Source organism: Myotis davidii, unplaced genomic scaffold (assembly GCF_000327345.1).
Source record: "Myotis davidii unplaced genomic scaffold, ASM32734v1 scaffold142, whole genome shotgun sequence".
Lineage (NCBI taxonomy): Eukaryota > Metazoa > Chordata > Mammalia > Chiroptera > Vespertilionidae > Myotis > Myotis davidii.
Window position 1 is genome coordinate 3,337,456 of NW_006294400.1, and position 8,711 is coordinate 3,346,166.

Genomic DNA, 8,711 nt, shown 5'->3' on the forward strand with positions numbered 1-8,711 from the left:
GTGGGTATCCTGAGGGATGTCGCGGCCTCTGCCCCAGGGTCGCCCCTCCTGGCCTTCGGGCCGCCGCAGGGACTAACAGCGGTGCAAGGAAGACTCCCCTCCTCTGACCGCATCCCCGGTCTCCCGGAGTCCGAACGGAGCCCCAGTGGCCGTGCCCTCAGGATGGGATCATCCCTCCGGAGGGGGTGACAGGAGCGCGGGTGGCTGGCGGGTGCCAGATGCCCGGGCCTTGGGAACGCGCCCCGGTGGGCGAGACAGGAGAGAACGTCAGGGCGCCCCTCCGGTCCCGCCGCTCCTCCCGATTGTTCTTCCGAAGTGTCGGCTTTCTCCTGCCAGTTCCGGGGCGAACCCCGTCCTCCTGGAGGCCGTTGAGCTCATTTAAGTGGACAGGGCTGATTTTAAGTGGACACTTGAGTAGTCCCTCTATACATTACAAGTTCTTCTCTGTTTTTTAAGTTGTTCCCCCCTGAGTCCTTCTTAACTCGGGATTGCATTTTCTTGGTTTCCTCAAAGAGTTGAGTTTTTTGTTGCCGCCGAGTCCAAGTAACAGTAAAGGTGTGTGTGTGGCTAAAGGGATGAATGTAGGTCTTTGGACAAGTCTTGCTATTTTTGTGCGTTTGTTGAAACTAGGGCTTAGTGCCTAGTTAGTGCTGCTCTCTTTTATTTGCTCAATTAACATTGATTTGTTTGCTGTGTGGTAGGTGGGTAAACTGCCCAGAGTTTTGGACATTGTTTTATTCTTTAAGCTGTGTTTAAAGCAATTTATCTCGGGCAATTTTTTTTTCTCTTAAGGAAGATGTCACTGTTTTTTTTCTTTTGCTGTCTCTTTTGGTACAGGAAGTTGATATTTAACGACAACCAATATGCAAAATGTTGAAAGCCAAAGGTGCTGTGGTGAACGTAACTTGTTTGTACTTATTGGTAAATGATGTGCACTGTATTATAGGGGAGTCATTCTTGTGCATTTTCCCCCTAATAGGATAATTTAAAATGAGGACAAAGCCAGTGTTAGTAGAAATGCAGCTATCATGCTCATCTGAGTACTTTGTGGCTTCTTTAGGAAACAAAGATCCGAGCAACATTGGGACCCAGATCATGGAAAACTAACCAGCCATCTTTTGGTAGCATGGTTCATCCCATGAGAGAAGTGGGGTTTTGCATGTCAGTGAATCGAGGTGAAATTTTCTGTTCTTTAGCATATGTAAAGCTGTTTTAAGCTTTGTGTTTATAATTAGTAAAATGTTGGCTTATTATAAAAATGTATATTGATATTAACTTGAAATTGGATATTGAAATGATTTGGATGGTAGGCAGTTGGATTTTCTTTGGACCTCTTAGTTTGATAAACAGATTTCCTTCCCACCTCAAGGAAATATTGTTAAACCATTTCATTGCCCCTTGCAACACAAAATGGACTGTATTTGGCATGTATGTTTCTTAAGAAACTTTTTTTAAATCTTCTGGGCAACTATTGGGGAAAATTATGAATTTTTCTTTTAAGAAAAGTCTTTTTTTTTGGTCTTGGAAATGTTTTTGTCAAATTAATTTGCTCCTCTTTGGTATATTTTAAAAAATTTAAATTTGATTTTTCTTCTTGGCATGAAGTGCAAACTAAAATTAGGCCAAGAAAGTATTCCAGGAGCACCTTTTCCGAGACTTTAAAGCCAAAGTAAAAGTTTCTGTGAGGAAGGAAAGTAATCATTGGGGCCACTTAATGATCATATGGAAAAGATTTGTTCTGGTTGAAAAGACAGAAACTCACTGTGTTTTCGACTGACTAGAAGTTGGAGGTACTAAATAAAATAAATGCATAGGATATTCTAGATCTAATCATGATTTCTCTATACCTAAATTGGAAGTGGTCAAATCACTAGTACTGAATCAAATTAATATAACTGTTTTGAAGGAATAAGGATAAATATAAAAGTGAGTAAACAAAGTATAACCTTTCTTGAAAAAGCGGTCATGTGATTCTCATCCACAATAAAGGTTTCAGAGCTGATCATAGAAGATACAGATTCCATATCTGGCTAAGTGGAAGACTGAATGATAAAAAGCAGGTTTATTGAATATTTAAACTTAAGTACTTAGGCTGGTGATAGGTTCTATAACTTGAAGATTGTCAGATCTCTTAGATCAGCGGTTCTCAACCTGTGGGTCGCGACCCCTTTGACAGTCGAACGACCCTTTCACAGGGGTCACCTAAGACCATCCTGCAGATCAGATATTTACATTACGATTCATAACAGTAGCAACATTACAGTTATGAAGTAGCAACGAAAATAATTTTATGGTTGGGTCACAACATGAGGAACTGTATTTAAAGAGCCAGAAGTTTGAGAACCACTGTCTTAGATGGTTCTTAAAAGGGACATGTAAGCAAAGAAATTGCATGTTGAGTTGGTGTTCAGTTTTCTTACTGAGGAACTTAAGACAGTTACCATGGTAAGGGTTGGGAGAATGCTAGTGTCTATCTCAGAGATGCAATACAAAGAATTGTGTAATTCCATGGTAAGGGTTGGGAGAATACTAGTGTCTATCTCAGAGATGCAATACAAAGAATTGTGTAATTCCATAGTAACCACTTTTATGAATTAATAGTTGGTATAATCTTTATAGAATTCACTTTTTTGTTTAATCTAAGCCATCCCTGAGTTTTTTGTATAAAAGGCTACCTGCTCTGCAAAGTTGTACCTCTGTCTGAAATGCCTCCATAAAGCTTCAAAGAATTCTCCCTTGCTTTTTTCCAATATTTGTTGAAGAACATTTCATAAATTCTCGTTCAGCCTTCGTCTGATTTTATAATTGTCATCATATATTGTGGTCTTTATCTTTCCATACATACTTGTCTCTAACCTTTTGCATGTTTTATTGATCATTCTGTTTACTTGAATTGTTTGGTTTTGCATTGTATCTTTCTTCAGGTAATACAAGGAAAACTGAACATAGTACAGGACTTTGATACACACCATGACTTTATAAGGGACCAGAAGAGTGTTTTTAAGACTGTTTTTGATAATGCCTTACATTTTGTTGGTCATTTTGGCCACAGAATCACAGTCTCTTGTGTATTCTGAAAATAGTCTGTAACAGTGCTGTCCAGTAGAAATAAAATGCTCAGAAATATGAGCCACAAAATACATTTTAAAAAATTTTTTTAAAATATTTTTATTGAGTGCAGAGAGGAAGGGAGAGGAAGAGATAGAAACATCAATGATGAGAGAGAATCATTGATAGGCTGCCTCCTGCACTCCCCCTACTGGGGATCAGCCCACAACCCTGGCATGTGCCCTTGACTGGAATCAAACCTATTCGCATGCTGACGCTCTATCCACTGAGCAAAACTGGCTAGAGCGCAAAATACATTTTTTAAAAAGTGAAAAAGAAACAGATGAAATTAATTTTAGTACTATTTAACCTAATTTCAACATGTAATTAATATAAAATTACTGATGTAATATTTTCCTTTTTTTGTACTAAGTCAATGAAATATGGTGTATATTTTACAGTTATGACATGTTCCAATTAAAACCAGTCACATTTCAGGTGCTCAATAGCTACATGTGACTGCAAGTATCTAATGGGATAGTGCATACCTCTAACAACTCCCCAGCCCATTTCCTAGAATTGCAGAGCTGAGAGAGAATCAGAGTTCATCTAATTCTGTACCCTTCTCATTTTACTGAAGAGGTACTCAGCTTTGTAGCGTTTATGCTTTGTCTGAGGTTGTCTAACTAAGCTATGAATTAGGTTGGAAAGCCTCCTTGTGCAGAGTTCTTTCTGATACAGTTAATAGCCTTTTTAAGATGAGAAATAGCTTGCTTTTCTAGATATGTCTTCCACTTCATCACCTTTTTTTTCTTAATCTTCCATTCTAAGCATGTTGGACTGCTGTCTTCTGACAACATGCTCTGTAATTCCTTGCCTCTTTGCTTCTTTTCAGTCAGTTTTTATCACCTATTTAATATGTACATAACACATATATTACATTAATTAAAACTCTGTGGATTGGGTACTAATATTTGCCTTGTTTTACAAACAGGTAACTAAAGCACAGACACATTAACTTTCCAAAGTCATGCAGCTAGTACGTAAATGGATGAGCTAGGATTCAAACCTAGGCAAGTCTGACTTTAGGATTCATGTCCGTAGTAACTACCACTTATGCTTCCTCTATGCAATACCCTTCATGCCTCTTTTGAGCTTTAGCTCAGATGCCACTTTCTCCATGCAGAGTTCCTGGATTCCATAGTCAGAATTATTAGTAATGATTAGAATTTACATAGCTACTTACAGTCTTCTGAGCACCTTCATGCCCAGTCTGTCATTTACACAATCCTTGTGATAGGCAGAGTAGGTACCAAAGCCAGGAATTGATGAGGTTTAGGTGATTTTTACCTCAGTTACTCAGCAGAGTACGTACATGCCTGAATTTAACTGCTAATAAAAATTCCCATTCTTGCGTGGCCAGCATGGCTCAGTGGTTGAGCTTCGACCCAGGAACCAAGAAATCACTGGTTCAGTTCCGGGTCAGGGCACATGCCCAGGTTGCAGGCTCAATCCCAATTAGGAGGCAGCCAATAAATGATATTTCTATGTCCTCAGGGTTTCTATCTCTATCCCTCTCCCTTCCTCTCTCACTAAAAATCAATAAAAACATATATTTTTTTAAATTCCCATTCTTTCTTTTCTATATTGACCTTTTCCCTATAGCACTTTTACTCCATTTTACCACTTACAGTATTCTGTCTTGTCTGATAGCAAATGTGTCCATCTCCACTATTAGAATACAAGCTTCTTGAGGGCCAGGGTCATATCTTTATTACATTCTCTACAGTATTAGAACATTGCCTAGTATGTGATAGACAATCAGTTAATCTAGATATGTCTAGATTTAACAACGAACATTTCTTTAAATGCTTCTTGTGTAAAGTACTGTTCCATGTGGGTGCTAGAGGTAGAATCCCATACTTGGCTCTGCCTTTGAGGGGCTGTCAGTGTAGTAAGGGAGATATGAGAGGTAAACACATGATCATCACATGGTGTGACAGGTGCTAAAGTAGAGGACTAAGATATTAGGAAACATAGAAGCAGCATCTAATTCTGACGCTATCAAGAAGAAATGAGAGGATGAGCAGAGTTTGTTCAGGTAGACAAAACAGGAAGGAAAGAACATGCAAGTAGAATAAATACCATGTGCCATGGTATAGCTTAATCTGAAAGAAAGAATATAGTTGATTCGGGGAATTTGAGGCAGTTGGTATGCCTGGAATTGGTGCTGGGAGGACATGCAGAGGACAAAATCGTGGCAAACTAGGCTGATAAATTTGGATTTTCATCTTTTAGGTGGTACATGGATAAACACGTTGAAATGTTTTTATATTTTAGGGGAAAACATTCTGTGACTTTTTGATATTGTTTAAAATGTGGCTAACTAAAAATAAAGTAGATTCAAAGAAAACTATTATAGGAATACACTGTTGTATGTAGTAGGAGTATGACAAAATTTTGATGATGCTACTTGAATGGATTATGGAAAACACTGCCATGAACAGAGGAGTGCCCTTGAAAGATTTTGAAGGAAGTGACAGTAGGTTTTAGAAATATTATGGCAACATTGTGAACCATGAATTGGAATGGGATAAGAATGTCATACAAACAATAAACCAAGTGACATGAGAATTTGAAGTATAACAGGACCTGTTGACAGAACAGGTCTAGGTCAGTGGTCGGCAAACTCATTAGTCAACAGAGCCAAATATCAACAGTACAACAATTGAAATTTTTTTTGAGAGCCACATATTTAAAACTTAAACTATATAGGTAGGTACATTGTTATTAACTTAATTAGGGTACTCCTGACTGATTGGCTCACTCAACTTGTGCATGAATCGCACGCGCCTCCCCTGCGTCTCCCGTCGCCCAACTGACTGACACCCCCCACTTCTTCAAAATAGACTCGCCCAGGCCGAAAACCAACTTCTGCGCATGGGCCACAAAGTTTCTATTGCACTGTACGTGCGCGCCCGCACGTGGTATTTTATGGAAGAGCCACACTCAAGGGGCCAAAGAGCCGCATGTGGCTCGGGAGCCGCGGTTTGCCGACCACTGGTCTAGGTGATGAGGGAGAGGGAAGAGTTCAGTTCAATCCCTTAGTTTCTGGCATGGGTAACTTAGTTAATACTATAACTAGATTAAGGAATGCAAGGGAGTTTGGTTTGGGCATACTGGATTTGAAATGCTGCTAAGCCAAGACATTGAGGTAGAAATGTTCAGAAGACTTGGATACACAGGTTGGTTAGTTAACAAATATTTACTGATTGCCATATGTGCTCCAGGCACTGTTCAGTAGTATCAAACTCAGGAGAAAGGTCTGTTACCAGTAGTTCTCAACTGGGGATGATTTGCACTCATGAGGATGTTTGGCACTGCCTGGAGACATTTTTATTTGTCACAGCTTGCGGGGTGGGGTGTGTGTGGGGGGAATGTAACTGTGGGTATCTAGTGGGTGTAGAAGCCAGAAATGTTGCTAAACATCCTATAATTCATTGGACAGAGGCCCCCCATAATAAAGAATTATCAGTAGTAATGCTGTGGTGGAGAATTTAAAGGCCATTGTATCTGAGGGACTAGAGATAACAGGGAGACAGGAGCAGAAAATAGAATGGAACATCCTAACCGGTTTGGCTCAGTGGATTGAGCGTCAGCCTGCGGACTGAAGGGTCCCAGGTTCGATTCCAGTCAAGGGCACGTACCTTGGTTGCGGGCACATCCCCAGTAGGGAGTGTGCAGGAGGCAGCTGATCAATGTTTCTCTCTCATCGATGTTTCTGGTTCTCTATCCCTCTCCCTTCCTCTCTGTAAAAAATCAATAAAATATATTAAAAAAAAGAAAATAGAATGCAACCATGAACAAATATCTTGAGGAAAAGGTAGACAAGGGAAGTAGGGTATCCTAAGAATGGGGGCTATGAACCCCTACTTGTTCAAGGATAGGAATTAATTGGGCACTATGGGGAGAGGTGGATGTAGTTTGCCCTAAATTTGGGGTAAGATTAAGAATCTTGCCTTAGTGCCTGTTATGGAGCAGTAAGTGTGATCACACTTCCTATAAACCAAGCAGCAAAACAAAGATGTGAAGGGCTTTGGAGGAGTTTCTCCCATGGCAAGGCTGAATTCTGTGGGGCCACTGTATGTATAGTTGGCTGACATATGTAGAGTTTATACTGAGATTTCAGACTTATTTTTGTGTTTGCTTGATATGAATTGGTAAGCTACTGCTGAACTGGAGAGTGAGAGGCAATGGCTTTAGCTTAGAGACTTAACTCCAAATCCTCAGTTGGGATTGCAGATGTGGCAGTTAGAGGAGGCAGCTTTTACTTTACTCAAGTTAGTGTTCCTGACTTCAGGTTAAGGATGCTGCCCGAGTAATTTACATTCTCCAGGCCTTTGAGATTGGCAGGGTTTCACAGTGATGTTCTTTTTCAGTCTGCTGTTACTTTCAGATCAGTACCGGGGGTATGGGTCAGTCTCCTTCAGTTCTGGAGGCCTCATGGGCTAGGAGAGCCAGTCATATGTTAGTGCAGATTCTGGCACATTCAAATATGGTAACTATGAGATTCCCTCATGAAACTGTGCTGTGATTAGTTTAAAAATGTTAATTAAATGATCACTTACTTTGTTCTCATAGGATACAGAGTGGTTAACAAAGATGCATTCAGTATAGCAAGATAAATATTCAGAATGCCCTGGCCAGTTTGGTTCAGTGGATAGAGCGTCAGCCTGGGGACTGAAAGGTCCCAGGTTCGATTTCGGTCAAGGGCATGACCTTAGTTGCAGGCACATACCCAGTAGGGAATGTGCAGGAGGCAGCTGATCGATGTTTCTAGCTCTCTATCCCTCTCCCTTCCTCTCTGTAAAAAATCAATAAAATATATTAAAAAAAAAATTCAACCGAGCAGGTTTGGCTCAGTGGATAGAGCGTCGGCCTGCAGACTCAAGGGTCCTGGGTTCGATTCCAGTCAAGGGCTTGTACCCTGGTTGCGGGCACATCCCCAGTGGGGGGTGTGCAGGAGGCAGCTGATCGATCTCTTTCATCGATGTTTCTAAAACTCTATCCCTCTCCCTTCTTTTCTGTAAAAAGTCAATAAAATATATTTAAAAAAATATTCAGAATAAGTAAGAAAAATGAGACAAAAAGAAAATATAGGAAACCAAGATGAAGCCAGAAGTAAGAATATCCTATCTAATAAAAGAGAAACATGGTAATTAGCGTATGACCGCTACCCTTCCCATTGGCTAATCAGGGCGATATGCAAATTAACTGCCAGCCAAGATGGCGGCCGGCAGCCAGGCAGTTGGAAGCTAACATGAGGCTTGCTTGCTTCAGTGACAGAGGATTCCAATCTTCCCTGCCTGCCTTGCGGGCCCTCTGAGCTTGTAGTTTGAAACATTGTTACAATGATAGAAGCTAAACAAAACCCTAGAAACCTGCTTTCAGCCATCCGGGATCTCAGAGCTGGAGTTATACATTGTTTCGATTATAGAACCTCTTTCAGCAGCAGAGGCCTCAGAGCTGGAGCAAGAGCTAAAGCTGGCCCAGAAAAAAAAAAAAAAGGAGCCGTTGGGAGCTTCAGTCCCAGCCTGAAAACAGCCCTCAGCCCCTCACCCAGACTGACCAGGCACCCCAGTGGGGACCCCAACCCTGAAGGG

At 40.8% G+C, this 8,711-nt stretch overlaps 1 protein-coding gene across 1 annotated transcript in view; it reads left to right on the forward strand.

The window, feature by feature from the left end:
* Positions 1-8,711, forward strand: part of PPP6C (protein phosphatase 6, catalytic subunit) — a 23,620-nt gene that overhangs the window by 325 nt on the left and 14,584 nt on the right. The window lies entirely within an intron of this gene.